The sequence below is a fragment of the Oncorhynchus kisutch genome, linkage group LG21 (genome assembly GCF_002021735.2).
Source record: "Oncorhynchus kisutch isolate 150728-3 linkage group LG21, Okis_V2, whole genome shotgun sequence".
NCBI lineage: Eukaryota > Metazoa > Chordata > Actinopteri > Salmoniformes > Salmonidae > Oncorhynchus > Oncorhynchus kisutch.
In genome coordinates this window covers 9,807,762-9,827,131 of record NC_034194.2, presented here as the reverse complement: position 1 = coordinate 9,827,131, position 19,370 = coordinate 9,807,762, and positions in this window count along the sequence as shown.

Sequence of the window (19,370 nt, the reverse complement as noted above, 5' to 3'; positions counted from 1 at the left end):
CAACTTAACTAAGAAAGGCTGTGCAAACAAACACTGCTTTCAACTTACATATTTGACACACATAATTACATTGTACATGATCATTAATGCAGTAATTATTGCTCAACATGTCCTCACCTGGGATTTGAACTTACCTCTTGTTTCATGGTATTCTGCACTTCCTGCTCTGCCACCATGTCTGTGTCAATTATCAGTTAATCTGACTATTCTCTCTTCATTTATTTATTTCAGCAATTTTTTGTTTTTCCTCTATAGTTAATGTATAAATGAACATGCACAACAATGCAATCATGTATGTCAATGTGTGCCTTCAAAAAGTATTCGCACCCCTTGACTTTTTCCACATTTTGCTGTGTTACAGCCTGAATTTAAAATTGATTAAATTTAGATTTTGTGTCATTGGCCTACACACAATACCCCATAATGTCAAAGTGGAATTATGTTTTTATAAATTGTACAAATGAATAACAAATGATAAACTCAAATGTAATAAGTACTCAAGTATTCAATCCCTTTGTTATGGCAAGCCTAAATACGTTCAGGAGTAAAAAATTGACTCAACATGTCACAAAATAAGTTGCATAGACTCAATAATAGTGTTTAACATGATTTTTGAAGGACTCCCTCATCTTTGTACCCTACTCATAAAATTATATGTAAGGTCCCTCAGTTGAGCAGTGAATTTCAAACACAGATTTAACAACAAAGATCAGGGAGGTTTTCCAATGCCTCGCAAAGAAGGAACCTATTGGTAGATGTTCATATTTTCTATAATGGTGGTGGCTGCATCATAGGGAGTTTTTGGATAAAAATAAACAATATGCAGCTATAAGCACAGGCAAAATTCTAGAGAAAAACTTGGTTCAGTCTGATGCAGACACTGGGAGAAAAATGTACCTTTCAGTAGTACAATAACCCAAAACACAATGCCAAATATACACTGCTTACCAAGTTGCTTAAAAATATTATATTGAATGTTAACGAGTGTCCTGGTTACAGTTTTGACTAAAATCAGCTTGAAAATCTATGGCAAGACTTGAAAATGGCTGTCTAGCAATGATCAACTACCAACCTGACAGAGCTTGAAGAATAAAAAAATAACATGTGCAAATATTGTACAATCCAGGTGTGCAAAGCTTAGAGACTTACCCAGAAATAATCACAGCTGTAATCACAGCCACAGCTGATTCAACACGTATTGACTCTGGGGTGTAAATTCTTATTCAAATTTGATATTTCTGTGTTTATTTTTCAATCTGTAAAAATGTCTAAAAACATGTTTACACTTTGTCATTATGGGCTATTGTGTGTAGATGGGTGAGAAAAAACAAACCATTTAATCCATTTTGAATTCAGGATGTAACACAACAAAATCTGGACTAAGTCAAAGGGTGTGAACACTTTCTGAAGGCACTGTAAGATCAAATATTTTATGTTTAAAGCACTGTGTTCAAAGCCTTTTTTTTGGTAAGATGCCCAAATAATAATTTCTAATTGAATGATGAAATTAGACAATTTGAGCAACACATAATTTTAAGATGACTGAATTTTGGCCTACGTTTGGAGAACATTTTGGGCCAACTAAAAAACAACTAGACATTTTTTTTACTGTGTAGTGGGGCTTGCAAAGCAAGAGTCCTCACCATAAATAAATATTTTACATATTTCTAACTTATTAGTATTCTTCTTCAGCACACTACTCCTTTTACGCGTTTAAGCTAGAAATGCCTTTCAAACTTTAACAAGACTGGTCTCGATTGAGTTGCTTAAATTCGCCTTTTTAATATATTTTATACTTTTAAGTGTTAACCTTTTTGTCTGTCTTTTGTCCTCCATCCACTTTCAATGGATTTCCTCAGCATTCGAAAGGTCCATTTGTGATATCATCACTCCCAACATTTTATTCTATTCGTGTAACTTTTGACAGAAATCAGCTACTTTGACCACTTTCCCAACAATTTAGGCAAGAGATTGGAGGCTATGTCATCTAGGTCTTCTTCCCTGCAGTGGAAGCTGGTGGAAAGAGCTATAGGAGGACAGGCTTATTTTAATGGCTGGAATGGAATAAATGGAAAGATATCAAACATATAGAAACCCCATTTGTTATTCCATTCAATTTATTCCATTCCAGCCATTACAATGAGCCCGTCCTCCTATAAGCTCCTCTTACCAGCCTCCACTGCTTCCAAGCTATTGAAATCTGTAATCAGAACAGAATTATCTGGTACCAAACAACGTTGCAGCTGTTTTAGTAACCGCATAAACAAAACAAAAATGTATGTTTAGAAACAACTGCCATTTTGACCACTCCCCCTAATACGAGCATGTGAAATCTTTGTCTACTTCTCTGCTATTTTAATCTGAAGTCAGAAAAAAATATTCTACCTATCAAAAGTCAGTTGTTTATTAGAGTTTAGCTAGCCAGTGTCAGCTAATTACTCTCCCATTTCTATGAATAGTCAATTGCAGAACCACCGTTTATTTTATCTCGTTTCAACACAGTCTGCAATTTTTGACAGCCCACAACAACCAGAAATAGGATTTTAGCAAAGCTTAAAAAATTCTTAAGGCTAGGGGGCACTATTTTCACATCCGGATGAAAAGTGTGCCCAAAGTAAACTGCCTGCTACTCAGTTCCAGAAGCTAGGTATGCATATTATTAGTATATTTGGATAGAAAACACTCTGAAGTTTCTGTTTGAATGATGTCTGTGAGTATAACAGAACTTTTGGCAGGCGAAACCCCGAGGACAAACCATCCAGGAATTGTATTTTTGAGGGCACTCTTTCAATGGGTTTTCATTCGGAATCTACAATTCTAAGGCAGTTGCTTGCAGTTCCTATCGCTTCCACTGGATGTCAACAGTCTTTAGAAATGGGTTGATGTTTTTCCTTTGAGAAATTAAGAAGCAGCCCTGTTCAGAACAAGGGTCAAATGAAGTGTGCTGTTTGATAGAGGCGCGTGACCTGAAAAGCACGCTCCTCTCCGCAGTTTATTACGTCTTAAATTGTATTGATTATTTACGTTTAAAAATACTTAAAGTTGGATTAGGAAAGTGGTTTAAAATGTTTGGATCAGGTTTACAGGTAACTAATTAGATAATGTGTAGTCATATTGCGCGAGTTGGAACCGGTGTATTTTCTGAATCATACACCCCAAATAAATTGACATTTTGGATATATAACGACAGAATTTATCAAACAAAAGGACCATTTGTGATGTTTAATGGACATATTGGAGTGCCAACTGAAGAAGATCTTCAAAGGTAAGGCATGCATTATGTTATTTCTGACTCTTGTGTTGTGCCTGGCGGGTTGAATTATGATTTTCATGTGTATGTTTGATGGGGTGCTGTCCTCAGATAATAGCATGGTTTGCTTTCGCCGTAAAGCCTTTTTGATATCTGTCACTGTGGCTGGATTAATAATATATATATATATATATATATATATATATAACACTTGTATAATTTATGAATGATTATTATGAGTATTTCTGTTTTGAATCTGGCGCACTGCTATTTCACTGTTGTCAAATCAATCCCGTTAGCAGGATTGGCACGCGAAGGGATCAATAAGAGGCTTTAGAGGCCTATGTTGCCTAGTTAGCACACCACCCTGCATCCCACTGCTGGCGTACCACTGAAGCTAGGAAGTGTTGGTCATGGTCGATCTCTAGAAAGTGTTGTTGGAGGGCCAGTAGGAGGCAATCTTTCTTCTGGTCCAGAAAGTATCCCAATGTCCCAGGGCAGTGATTGGGGACATTGCTCTGTGTAGGATGCTGTCTTTCAGATGGAATGTTAAATGGGTGTCCTGACTCTCTGTGGTCACTAAAGATCCCATGGCACTTCTTGTAAGATTAGGGTGTTAACCCTGGTGTCCTGGCTAAATTCCAATCTGGCCCTCACACCATCATGGCCACCTAATCATCCCCAGCTTCCAATTGGATCATTCCTCTCCCCTGTTACTGTTCCCCAGGTTGTTGCTGTAAATGAGAATGTGTTCTCAGTCAGCTTACCTGGTAAAATAAGGGTTAAAGCTATATAGTATCAGTGTCTTTCAGCTGGATGCTTCTCGTATCTCTGGCTAGTTGCCTGGCCTAGCGTAGCTAGCCAGCTATCACACACTTACTTTACACATTCAATATCGACTATGTAAACTTAATGTGCCCACACAGCTAAGGTTCCGAGCATGCAAATAATTTCAAAACTGACTTTAGGGCTAACGTTACCAGGCAGGCTACCCATAGAGAGACACAGTTTATTATAGGGTTAGTTGACAGTCCGGATTTGGTTAGTGTAGCTAGCCAGCTCGTTGGTTAACCAGCAGCAACCAGCAGCCAGCCAACTTTAGCCAATGAGATAGCTAGCTAGCTAATATAACATATTCCACACCTCCTCCACAATTGGTTTGATCGGTAAGACAGTAGTGTTACTAGATAACGTAAGTGTTAGTGTTAACTTAGTAGCTGGCTAGCTATAATAGCTAATGATAGCTAGCAAGCTATTATCTTCCTCTCTAACTAAATGAACGTTAGCTAGGTAGCTACGGTCTGACTGTAATGCCCATAATGTAACTAAATAACTAACTAACTAGCTAGAATGACCTGTGGGTTTAGGTAGCTAGCGAGTTAGCTGATGAACGATGAGTAACATTAGATAGCTTGCTTGTTCATGTTATCTGTAACTAACGTTAGCTAGCTAGCTAAATTGATTTGACTTGTAGATTGAGTAACATATATGGCTGTTATTGTTCTACTTTTCCCTGTCATATTTATATTAATGTTGTTATCTTGAGCAGTGTCATCCTCACAGTCTGTGTGTGTGTGGACCTTGACAACAGATCAGAACACACATCATTAATAGCATCATTGTTTTGATTGTGTGATAATATAATGTTTTTCTAATCTGTGGAAATGGATACATTTTTAAACAACTCCTCTCTCTTTCTCTCTAGCAGTTATCCATTCCAGCCATGTTTGTTGAAGTCAACGACTGGCAAGGGCTTTTCTCTGCACTTTTCTCTGGAATTCTGCTGTAGGCCTACAGATGAAGTCGGAAGTTTACATACACTTAGGTTGGAGTCATTGAAACTTGTTTTTCAACCATATATATGGGCTATTGTCTTGTTAACCATACTCAACCATATGTCTTGTTAACAAACTATAGTTTTGGCAAGTCGGTTAGGACATCTATTTTGTGCATGACACAAGTAATTTTTCCAACAATTGTTTACAGACAGATTACTTCACAAGTCTGGTTCATCCTTGGGAGCAATTTTCAAATGCCTGAAGGTACCACGTTCATCTGTACAAACAATAGTACGCAAGTATAAACACCATGGAACCAATTCTGCTATCATACCGCTCAGGAAGGAGACGCGCTCTGTCTCCTAGATATGAACATACTTTGGTGCGAAAAGTGCAAATCAATCCCAGTACAACAGCAAAGGACTTTGTGAAGATGCTGAAGGAAACAGGTACACAAGTATCTATATCCACAGTAAAAGGAGTCCTATATCGACATAACCTGAAAGGCCACTCAGCAAGGAAGAAGCCACTGCTCCAAAACTGCCATAAAAAAGCCAGACTACGGTTTGCAACTGCACATGGGGACAAAGATTGTACTTCTTGGAGAAATGTCCTATGGTCTGATGAAACAAAAATAGAACTGCTTGGCCATAATGACCATCGTTATGTTTGGAGGAAAAAGGTGTAGGCTTGCAAGCCGAAGAACACCATCCCAACCGTGAAGCACGGGGGTGGCAGCATCATGTTGTGGGAGTGCTTTGCTGCTGGAGGGACTGGTGCACTTCACAAAATAGATGGCATCATGAGGCTGGACAATTATGTGGATGTATTGGAGCAACATCTCAAGACATCAGTCAGGAAGTTAAAGCTTGGTCGCAAATGGATCTTCCAAATGGACCAGGACCCCAAGCATACTTCCAAAGTTGTGGCAAAATGGCTTAAGGACAACAAAGTCAAGGTATTGGAGCGGCCATCACAAAGCCCTGACATCAATCCTATAGAAAATTTGTGCGCAGAACTGAAAAATCGTGTGCGAGCAAGGCATACAAACCTGACTTAGTTACACGCAGCTTTGTCAGTAGGAATGGACCAAAATTCACCCAACTTACTGTGCTACCAAATTCTAATTGAGTGTATGTAAACTTCTGACCCACTGGGAAAGTGACAAAATAAATAAAAGCTGAAATAAATAAATCTCTACTATTATTCTGACATTTCACATTTAAAAAAAAAGTGGTGATCCTAACTGACCTAAAACAGGGAATTTTTACTTGGATTAAATGTCAGGAATTGTGAAAAACTTGTGAAAACCTGAGTTTAAATGTATTTGGCTAAGGTGTATGTAAACTTCCAACTTCAACTGTATATCCTCAGTGAGTAATCACAACATACTGTATCTCCTCACACTATACACTGTCGCAATGAACAGTAATTTATTCCAAAAAACAACATTCATCATAACTTTCCCAATAACACACACACACACACACACACACACACACACACACACACACACACACACACACACACACACACACACACACACACACACAGTGTGTCACGCCCTGACCTTAGAGAGCCTGTTTATTTCTCTATTTGATTAGGTCAGGGTGTGATTTGGGTGGGCATTCTAGTTTTCTATGTCTTTGTTGGCCGGGTATTACTTAGGCAGCCTGTTTTTCCACCTGAGTTTGTGGGATCTTGTTTTTGCTCAGTAGCTGTCTAACCTTGCAGAACTTTACGTTCGTTTGAGTTTGTTGTTTTGTCGGTGTTTCATCATTAAATTATCATGAACACTTTCCACGCTGCGCTTTGGTCTCATTCATTCAACGACGGGTGTAACACAGTGGTGGAAAAAGAACCCATCATACTTGAGTAAAAGTAAAGATCCTTTAATAGAAATTGACAAGTATTTGGTTTTAACTATACTAAGAATCAAAAGTAAATGTAATTGCGAGAATATACTTGTGTCAAAAGTAAAAGTAGAAATAATTTCAAATTCCTTATATGAAGCAAACTAGATGGGATAAAAAAATGTTTTTAATGACGGATAGCCAGGGACACGCTCCAACACTTAGACATAATTTACAAATGAAGTGTGTGTTTAGTGAGTGTCAGATCAGAGGCAGTAGGGATGACCAGGGACGTTCACCTGATAAATGTGTTAATTAGACAATTTTCGTGTCCTTCTAAGCATTCAAAATGTAATGAGTACTTTTGGGTGTCAAGGAAAATGTATGGAGTAAAAAGTACATCATTTTCTTTAGGAATGTAGTGAAGTAGATGTAATAGTTGTCAAAAATGTAAAGTAAATTACAGATACTTACAAAAAACGAAGTAATACTTTCAAGGTATTTACATAATTACTTTACACCACTGAGCACACACACACACGACACACACCTGGATACCCAACCCTTAAATCTGAACATCTTTCAGTGTCTTTCAGCATTCATGATCCCCTTCCTCTCATGTGTGTCAGCTGAAATGTCATAAACATTACCAGAATGTAAGTCAACAGGCTGTGATTTACAGTGATTGACATACACTTAATCGTATATAGATTACCATAGCAGTAATAGAGGTTCTGTAATGCCCGGGGTGTAGTGGAGGACGAAGTAAGGCGCAGGAAACAGAGAGTTCAGGGTAGCGATACGTTTAATTCACCACATAGGTGAAACCGACAACAACCCAAACAAATGCCCCAAAACACGGGGAACTAAACAGAAAATACACACATACACGGACAACCGTGACCTACAGTCGTGCACAAATGTACACTGAGAATAATCTCGCACACCCAGTAGGGCGGGCCGGCTGGATAATAAAGCCCCACCAATAAACCTAATTAAACACAGGTGTAACTAATAAACAGACAAGGGGGAAAAAAGGATCAGTGGCAGCTAATAGGCCGGTGACGACGAGTGCCGAGTGCCACCCGAACAGGAAGGGGAGCCACCTTCGGTAGGAGTCGTGACAGGTTCACTTATTTTTTTTATTTCTTTAAACTTGTTGTTCTGTCTTTCCTCCTCTCACAGTGGCTGCAGTAGAAGATTGTGTTCTTGCCAGACTGCTCATCCATGGCCAAGCAGTGTACAGAGTGGGCAGACACAGCTCAACCGTGCTGCCACTGAAATGTTTGTTTTGTGCAAGGGTTCAAAGTATTCTTCTCTATTAAAGGTACAATCTGTGATTGCCTCATACATTATGGGGGATTTTAAAATGAAGGATTCATAGCCATTCATCCTGAAAGAATATACTAGCTTAGTTAATTTGTAAAGAAGTTATTTCTTTCCATTCTTTTCAAACAACGTATATCTTCAATAAAATGTAAAATAAAATGTTTTAAAGTGTACAAATTATGTTAATCTTGAGGATAGGTTTTCTCTCCGTTTTATAATATATTGCTCTGTTAAATGTTGGTCTGCACTACAGTAAATAAAACTACGGTTTTACTAAGTCCCCAAAAACTATTTTGTGTGTTTCCACAGAGTGAGTTGTAGTTCCCACCGAATTGTGCCTTGCAGTGACACAGCTGTAATACCATCCAGGCCAAAGAGTATGCAGAGTCCACAGATCCAACTCACTGGCTCCCTGTCTCCCACCACATTGACTACATGATCCTCCTTCTAACTTACAAAACTCATCACTACCTCCCCCCATCCCTACGTCTCTGACCTTCTTCTCCGCTACCAACCCACACCTCATTCCGTTCCACCACAGCAGGCCACCTTGTGGTTCCCAGATCCACGCTCCAGAGCTTCGCCTACAGGACTTTCTCCAGGTTTGCTTCAAGGATCTGGAACTCCCTCCCTCCAGCCACCTGTATAACTCTTGAGTCCATCACCATCTTTAAGTTCCTCCTAAAACCCCACCTCTTCACCATGGCCTAACCTTAAGCCCTGCCCACTACAACCCCTGGTTCAGAGTCCTGTTTGTCAACTTTGACCGTCTGCGGAGAATCACCACCTTCAACATCAACCTCTAACATTTTCAAAAGCGACAACCACTAACAACAATTAGCAATCTGTTCTGTTGACTGTGTGAAGATGTGATGATATGCTTGACTCAGATTACTTATTATTTTTGAGCTCCATTGGCACTTTCAAGTTTAATGTGGTGATTCTTTGGAGACCGTCCAGGTTAGCGGCATCAATGTTCTTGTCTTTCTCCCTCAGAGGGACATCTTTCTCCTTCCTGATGCCGGTGCTGTCCTGTAAAGGAGAGAGAGGGGGGAGATGTTAGAGAGACAACTAAAATAATTTCTCATCAAATGTTAGAAATAAACACAGTGCCCAGTAACGATTGTCTTTCAAGTTTCAATACCTACACCTTAATAATGATCAATAAATTGCAAGTCTGTTTGTCATTAAATAATTTGTCATTCTTCCTTTATCTCAAGGTATAATAGTGCATTGTTGAACAGAAGTGTCATACATTACAGCATATTCTCTTGGCAAACATGGGCAGAAGTGCTCCGAGGGAAAGGGTTTCCCCTTTCCGGCCATTTGGTCTCTTTTCCCACTGATCCCCCTCCAGCCCAGAGAGGGCTTCAAGAACATCGCAATGTCATCCAAATGCATTGTGATAGTTTGCATATCGAGTAGGAGAGTGTATAAACGTTTAGTAGGATAGTCTGAGTGTAATTACTTGTGATGAAATATGTGATCTAACTGCCCCACAATCCAAAGTAATAAGGTTTATATACAGTACCAGTCAAACATTTGGACACACTTACAAATTCCAGTTTTTTTTTTTTTTTTTTACTATTTTCTACATTGTAGAATAATAGTGAAGAAAATCAAAACTATGAAATAACACATGGAATCATGTAGTAACCAAAAACGTGTTAAACAAATCAAATCAAAAGTAGCCACCCTTTGCCTTGACAGCTTTGCACACTCTTGGCATTATCTCAACCAGCTGTATGAGGTTTTCACCTAGAATGCATTTCAATTAACTGTGCCTTGTGAATTTCTTTCCTTCTTAATGTGTTTGAGCCGATCAGTTGTGTTGGGACAAGGTAAGGGTTGGTATAGAGAAGATAGCCCTATTTGGTAAAAGTCCAAGTCCATATTATGGCAAGAACAGATCAAACAAGCAAAGAGAAACGACATGAAGTTCAGTCTGCGGAAAATTTCAAGAACTTTGAAAGTTTCCTCAATTGCAGTCACAAAAGCCATCAAGCTCTTTGATTAAACTGGCTCTCTGCTGCAGGGGATAAGTTCATTAGAGTTACCAGCCTCAGAAATTGCAGCCCAAATAAATGCTTCACAGAGTTCAAGTAATGGACACATCGCAACATCAACTATTCAGAGGAGACTGAGTGAATAAGGCCTTCATGGGTTGAATTGCTGCAATGACACCACTATTAATGGAAACAATAATAATAAGAGACTTGCTTGCACCAAGAAACACGATCAATGGACAATAGACCTGTGCAAATCTGTCCTTTGGTCTGATGAGTCCAGATGTGAGATTTTTGGTTCCAACGACCGTGTCTTTGTGAGACAGAGTAGGTGAACAGATTATCTCTGCATGTGTGGTTCCCACTGGGAAGCTTGGAGGAGGAGGTGTGATGGTGTGGGGGTGCTTTGCTGGTGACACTGTCAGTGATTTATTTTGAATTCAAGGCACTCTTAATCAGCATGGTTACCACAGCATTCTGCAGCGATACGCCAACCCATCTAGTTTGGGCTTAGTGGGACATTTGATCATTTTTTTCCCAACAGGACAATGACCCAACACACCTACGTGTAAGGGCTATTTTACCAAGAAGGAAAGTGATGGAGTGCTGCATCAGATGACCTGGCCTCCACAATCACCCGACCTCAAACCAATTGAGATGGTTTGGGATGAGTTGGAGCGCAGAATGAAGGAAAAGCAACCAACAAGTGCTAAGCATATGACTCACCACCTGGATTCAGTCTTATGTAGCAACATTTGAATTTCTGTTTTTTACATTCGTTAGAAGGAGAGACTCAGAGCTACAAAATTGTATATCATACACTGCATTTGAGGAAACAATGGGAAAATAATTCTGCCTTGAAAGTTGATCCACTTGTAAACTCACTTTTGAGAAAACCGTCTTTCAATGTTTTGGTACTACTATTGGAGAGCTCTTCTTTGTCTACACCAATTCAGCATTGTTCACACCCTATTAAGCCTTAGCCCCACCCATCTCTTTAAGGGTTGATCCAACCATTCTGGACTAACTTTCCAGCTACTTCCAAACATCTAAGAGAGAGAGAGAGAGAGAGAGAACAGCTCACTGAACATATCTGTGTTTTCGCATTCAGAGCGCACACTGGACGCTCTGGCCAGTAAGTAGGGTTGTTCCGAAAGCTCTGACCACAACTACAGTGAAGCATCCAAGCTAACTGGCTAACATTGGCTCACTACTTCAAAAACATAATGAGAGAACAGCCCACTCTGACCATTTTACTCCCCTAGCAGAGCTGTTTGGCTTTTTTCATGTTATCCAGAGCTTTGGTGACTGTAACTGTGCTGCTGGCAACAATTGCTTTGTTGCCGATGTTTACTGACACCGGACATATTCAACTGGTGTTGATCGTTCAAAAATGCATCAGTTATTCTGCACTCTGGCACACTAAGACTAGTCTTTTGTTTTAATTTTTTTATTTTTTTATTTCACCTTTATTTAACCAGGTAGGCTAGTTGAGAACAAGTTCTCATTTGCAACTGCGACCTGGCCAAGATAAAGCATAGCAGTGTGAACAGACAACACAGAGTTACACATGGAGTAAACAATTAACAAGTCAATAACACAGTAGGAAAAAAAAGAGTCTATATACATTGTGTGCAAAAGGCATGAGGAGGTAGGCGAATGATTACAATTTTGCAGATTAACACTGGAGTGATAAATGATCAGATGGTCATGTACAGGTAGAGATATTGGTGTGCAAAAGAGCAGAAAAGTAAATAAATAAAAACAGTATGGGGATGAGGTAGGTAAAAATGGGTGGGCTATTTACCGATAGACTATGTACAGCTGCAGCGATCGGTTAGCTGCTCAGATAGCAGATGTTTGAAGTTGGTGAGGGAGATAAAAGTCTCCAACTTCAGCGATTTTTGCAATTCGTTCCAGTCCAGTTAAGAAATGTAGCTAGATAGCTAGCTAAGTAAACAATGAATCCCAACGCATGACGTAACATAACATAACGTTAGTTAGCAAGCCAGCCAGTTAACATTAGCTAGCTAGCTAAGAGTACACTAACTTGAATTGAAAATACTTTGTCAAAATTAGAGTGGAGTCTTTTGTTAAGACATGTAGTTAGTTAGCTTGCTAAACAATGGACCATAATCACAACTTATGACTTTACTACCCTGCATGAATCTGCAGGTAGCTAACAAACCAGGTTCTATGGCTATATCTAGTCAAGCAAATGTGTCTGAGATATGAAAAATAAAATCATGCACATAACGTTAGCTAGCGACCCAGCCAGTTAACGTTAGCTAGCAAACAGTACACTTGATATTAAACCACTTTTTGTCAAAATTATAAATGTGCAATGTTTGAACATCTTACCAGTATACATCATGGTTGGACTCGTCTCCTGTCTGATGCCATGCATGGTTGCCTTAGTTTGATGTAATCCAGACGGGTGTTTTCTCCATCTCTTTAGCTATCATACTCAAATTCCACTGATTTCAAAACTTGGTCCTCCAGAAAGTGAAGAGCATACACATAACAGCTAGTGAGCCAGCCAGCTAATGTTAGCTAGCTAACAGTACACTTTAACTTGACATTAGGCTTATGCAGTTTTACTACGTGATTAAAAATAAAATAAAAGCTGCGTTCGACACGATTACCTAAAAATACTGACCGGCTCCATTAGACAGAAGCGTGCTATACGGTAGACTCTCGGCATGTCCAGCCCACTCATTATCGACTGCGTGGCCACGCACGCCTCCAACTCAATCATCAAGTTTGCGGACAACACAACAGTGGTAGGCTTGATTTACCAACAACGATGAGACGGCCTACAGGGAGGAGGTGAGGGCCCTTGGAGTGTGGTGTCAGGAAAATAACCTCACACTCAACGTCAACAAAACTAAGGAGATGATTGTGGACTTCAGGAAACAGCAGAGGGAACACCCTCCTATCCACATCGATGGAACAGTAGTGGAGAGGGTAGTAAGTTTTAAGTTCCTCGGCGTACACATCACAGACAAACTGAATTGGTCCTCCCACGCAGCAGCGCCTCTTCAACCTCAGGAGGCTGAAGAAATTCAGCTTGTCACCAAAAGCACTCACAAACTTCTACAGATGCACAATCGAGAGCATCCTGTCGGGCTGTATCACCGCCTGGTACGGCAACTGCTCCGCCCACAACTGTAAGGCTCTCCAGAGGGTAGTGAGGTCTGCACAACGCATCAACGGGGGCAAACTACCTGCCCTCCAGGACACCTACACCACCCGATGTCACAGGAAGGCCATAAAGATCATCAAGGACAACAACCACCCGAGCCACTGCCTGTTCACCCCGCTATCATCCAGAAGGCGAGGTCAGTACAGGTGCATCAAAGCTGGGACCGAGAGACTGAAAAACAGCTTCTATCTCAAGGCCATCAGACTGTTAAACAGCCACCACTAACATTGAGTGGCTGCTGCCAACACACTGACTCAACTCCAGCCACTTTAATAATGGGAATTGATGGGAAATGATGTAAAATATATCACTAGCCACTTTAAACAATGCTACCTAATATAATGTTTACATACCCTACATTATTCATCTCATATGTATATGTATATACTGTACTCTATATCATCTACTACATCTTTATGTAATACATGTATCACTAGCCACTTTAACTATGCCACTTTGTTTACATACTCATCTCATATGTACAGGGCCTTGCGAAAGTATTCGGCCCCCTTGAACTTTGCGACCTTTTGCCACATTTCAGGCTTCAAACATAAAGATATAAAACTGTATTTTTTTTGTGAAGAATCAACAACAGGTGGGACACAATCATGAAGTGGAAGGACATTTATTGGATATTTCAAACTTTTTGAACAAATCAAAAACTGAAAAATTGGGCGTGCAAAATTATTCAGCCCCTTTACTTTCAGTGCAGCAAACTCTCTCCAGAAGTTCAGTGAGGATCTCTGAATGATCCAATGTTGACCTAAATGACTAATGATGATAAATACAATCCACCTGTGTGGAATCAAGTCTCCGTATAAATGCACCTGCACTGTGATAGTCTCAGAGGTCCGTTAAAAGCGCAGAGAGCATCATGAAGAACAAGGAACACACCAGGCAGGTCCGAGATACTGTTGTGAAGAAGTTTAAAGCCGGATTTGGATACAAAAATATTTCCCAAGCTTTAAACATTCCAAGGAGCACTGTGCAAGCGATAATATGGAAATGGAAGGAGTATCAGACCACTGCAAATCTACCAAGACCTGGCCATCCCTCTAAACTTTCAGCTCATACAAGGAGAAGACTGATCAGAGATGCAGCCAAGAGGCCCATGATCACTCTGGATGAACTGCAGAGATCTACAGCTGAGGTGGGAGACTCTGTCCATAGGACAACAATCAGTCGTATATTGCACAAATCTGGCCTTTATGGAAGAGTGGCAAGAAGAAAGCCATTTCTTAAAGATATCCATAAAAAGTGTTGTTTAAAGTTTGCCACAAGCCACCTGGGAGACACACCAAACATGTGGAAGAAGGTGCTCTGGTCAGATGAAACCAAAATTGAACTTTTTGGCAACAATGCAAAACGTTATGTTTGGCGTAAAAGCAACACAGCTCATCACCCTGAACACACCATCCCCACTGTCAAACATGGTGGTGGCAGCATCATGGTTTGGGCCTGCTTTTCTTCAGCAGGGACAGGGAAGATGGTTAAAATTGATGGGAAGATGGATGGAGCCAAATACAGGACCATTCTGGAAGAAAACCTGATGGAGTCTGCAAAAGACCTGAGACTGGGACAGAAATTTGTCTTCCAACAAGACAATGATACAAAACATAAAGCAAAATCTACAATGGAATGGTTCAAAAATAAACATATCCAGGTGTTAGAATGGCCAAGTCAAAGTCCAGACCTGAATCCAATCGCGAATCTGTGGAAAGAACTGAAAACTGCTGTTCACAAATGCTCTCCATTTTTGTCGCACTGCTTTGCTTTATCTTGGCCTGATCGCAGTTGTAAATGTGAACTTGTTCTCAACTGGTCTACCTGGTAAAATAAAGGTGAAATTAATTAAATAAATCAAACTAAATACATTTAATTGCTTCGCTTAAGTGAAATGTTTTGAACTTCATTCACTACCACAAAAGCAAGCCCCACTCCTTTACTTGTAAAGTTACCATCTAGTTAGAATTTTTTTTTATTGTACAAGCAGATATTAACTAGTGTCTTTGTATTGCTCATCTAAACACACTCCCAAACTATCGCTCATAAAACCAGATGTTTAAGCAAATTGCTTAAATACCACCAATTGTCTTGGATACTTACATTTCTGTCTGTGTTTTATGAGCAAAGCACGAACAGATGAAAGTCTGTTGCTCACTTCCAACAAAATAAGTAAGATGTTTATCTGAATGTGTGTAAAGACATAAGAAGCACCATGAAACCAAATGGTTTCAATGTCTTAACGTGCCATGACCGTGCACCATCTGTTTTTACCAAAGCACATTGGGAAACCAACAGCGAGGTCCATTGCGATGCGTATCCTCAGTAAATATTGCTCAGATACTCTGGGATGGCCCCCAATTTGTCCAACGCTGATTAACCTTGGGAACTAATAGAGAAAGACAATGACCAGTAAGCAGGCCCCATCTGAAACACATCAGTAAACACACACATAAATCACACAGAGCCGATCATGATGGGAGGATGGAGGATCGAGAAGAAAACTCTCTTCTCGAAATGGTCTTGTGGTGGGGACGACTGTAAGGCTAACCACCGGACATCGCAGAGGCAGTTCCCAGCTGCTGAGTGTGCTATTGTGGATGAGTTATGAGAGCCTGTCCTCAAACAGTGGTGCCCAAACAAGGAGGCTAGGCGCCTCCAGATATTCTGATGGCCTGATGTTGAGCAGGGAAGTTTGCAACGCAACCTCACCAGCAGGAAGAACACATTGGATTTGAAAACCACTGATGCTCTGACCTGATATAAACTGAATCCATTCAGTTTTCTCTTTCCCCAGATTTCCACCGGTGAAGGTCAGGGTTACATGAAGAACTACTGTTTGGATCATAGCTTCTACCGTACACCTCAATCATACATTCGTATTTTGCAATGCTCAATTAGATGTCAGTAATATTCTATGAAGACTGCTTAGCATTATAGCATGGGCACACATAAGGGCATAAACACACACACACACACATACACACACACACACACACACACACACACACACACACACACACACACACACACCTCTAATACATGCCCAAATACAGTATTATCCACCATAAAATCCATATGCAATGACAATTTTATTGAACTCATAAAATGTTTGCAATTGCCCTTAAGGACATTGTGTTTTCAGCAGCCATTTAAAAAAGGTTTGATTTGCACTCAAACAGCATTTTTTTATTTATTTATTTATTTAACCTTTATTTAACCAGGTAGGCAAGTTGAGAACAAGTTCTCATTTACAATTGCGACCTGGCCAAGATAAAGCAAAGCAGTTCGACAGATAAAACGACACAGAGTTACACATGGAGTAAAAACAAACATACAGTCAATAATGCAGTATAAACAAGTCTATATACAATGTGAGCAAATGAGGTGAGAAGGGAGGTAAAGGCAAAAAAAGGCCATGATGGCAAAGTAAATACAATATAGCAAGTAAAATACTGGAATGGTAGTTTTGCAATGGAAGAATGTGCAAAGTAGAAATAAAAAAATAATGGGGTGCAAAGGAGCAAAATAAATAAATAAATAAAAATTAAATACAGTTGGGAAAGAGGTAGTTGTTTGGGCTAAATTTTAGGTGGGCTATGTACAGGTGCAGTAATCTGTGAGCTGCTCTGACAGTTGGTGCTTAAAGCTAGTGAGGGAGATAAGTGTTTCCAGTTTCAGAGATTTTTGTAGTTCGTTCCAGTCATTGGCAGCAGAGAACTGGAAGGAGAGGCGGCCAAAGAAAGAATTGGTCTTGGGGGTGACTAGAGAGATATACCTGCTGGAGCGTGTGCTACAGGTGGGAGATGCTATGGTGACCAGCGAGCTGAGATAAGGGGGGACTTTACCTAGCAGGGTCTTGTAGATGACATGGAGCCAGTGGGTTTGGCGACGAGTATGAAGCGAGGGCCAGCCAACGAGAGCGTACAGGTCGCAATGGTGGGTAGTATATGGGGCTTTGGTGATAAAACGGATTGCACTGTGATAGACTGCATCCAATTTGTTGAGTAGGGTATTGGAGGCTATTTTGTAAATGACATCGCCAAAGTCGAGGATTGGTAGGATGGTCAGTTTTACAAGGGTATGTTTGGCAGCATGAGTGAAGGATGCTTTGTTGCGAAATAGGAAGCCAATTCTAGATTTAACTTTGGATTGGAGATGTTTGATATGGGTCTGGAAGGAGAGTTTACAGTCTAACCAGACACCTAAGTATTTGTAGTTGTCCACGTATTCTAAGTCAGAGCCGTCCAGAGTAGTGATGTTGGACAGGCGGGTAGGTGCAGGTAGCGATCGGTTGAAGAGCATGCATTTAGTTTTACTTGTATTTAAGAGCAATTGGAGGCCACGGAAGGAGAGTTGTATGGCATTGAAGCTTGCCTGGAGGGTTGTTAACACAGTGTCCAAAGAAGGGCCGGAAGTATACAGAATGGTGTCGTCTGCGTAGAGGTGGATCAGGGACTCACCAGCAGCAAGAGCGACCTCATTGATGTATACAGAGAAGAGAGTCGGTCCAAGAATTGAACCCTGTGGCACCCCCATAGAGACTGCCTTGAGATGCATTGAGAAGCATTGAGATGAATGGATTGGCAGTATTCATGTGAGTCCAATTTTTTTCATAGGCAGGGAATTTTTCCTTTGCTCTACTGTGCCAAGAGCAGGAGGTGAAAAGCAACTCCGTTCAACTATTTGTCAACTCTCATTAGAAACATTTAATAGTAATAAAATGTACGGGACCAGTTTCCAAAGGATACTGCCAGTGAAGTTCATCACTATGAAAGCATTATTATTTGCCCATTATGAATTATTGTGAAGCTGGGCACCCAGGTTTTTGGAATTAACTTTTTTTTAAGTGACTGCTTTAAGAAAAACTGGAGATCCAGGGGCCAGCAAAGGAAAAAATACTCCTGGAAATGCCATAGCAAAAAATGTACCTCCCTTCAGAGGTTCCAATAGGGAGCGCCCGAATGGATTCCGCTACACCAAAATCCCTCAAACCAATTACACAACAAATAATTCCCCAAAAGGAATGGGGGAATGGGAAGCTTCGAATGCTATATCCACTCTCCTTTACGCAGGACGAGCAATGACAGTACCAGACATTTTTGAGAAATCCACTGAAGCAGCACTTCCAATATTGAGTTCCCATATGGCACCGCTGCTTAACTTATGCCTGGAGACAGGTTAAGCATCCATGTCACATGTCATCTCTATCAGCTTCATGGCTAGCACAACTTTTTCAAAATGCACAATGATAATAATAATAATTATCACATAGAAATGATTGTATTGTAGTTACTGTAGTGACTATGGTAGTTATTTATTTTTCTGGTAAGCAAACATGGAGATTGAGATATTTCATCCATGCCCCTCAGTATTTTATAACAGCAAAACTCTCCAACTCTTTTTGGGCTCCCTTTTGCATGGTTCCATTACTCTACATCTCATTAAATATTATAAAATATGTTACTCATACCATGGACCACAGTTCAAAGTGTAAACCTTTTATTGGACAGTGTAGAATTGCCTGTAATAAGGTCATTAAAACAAGCCCAGTGGATCGTGAATCCGACAGTACGGAGGGAAGAAGGGAATCACGGCCCGGGTGACTTACAGCCCATAGAGGAGCAGTAAAGGACCAGTGATGAATTAGTATGTATTTTTCTTCTTTTGTTCCTTCTTCTTTTTTTTCTGCATCCTGACACAGGGAAGGAAATGCTCAGTGTTTTCTTTCGGATGTGCAATTTTCTCCTTTTCATCCATTTCAAGTCCTCCTGCCGAGCCCTCAAGCCGTCAAACGGAGGATTTAGAGGCCTTTGGCGGCCGTTATGGCTCCCAGTAGTATCAATCTCATGATACCTAGCGGTGACTGTAAGGTCAGGGAGGAAAACCAATTTGGCGGAAAAAAAAGGATGCTCAAAAAAAAAAAGACAAAACTGCCAAACTTCT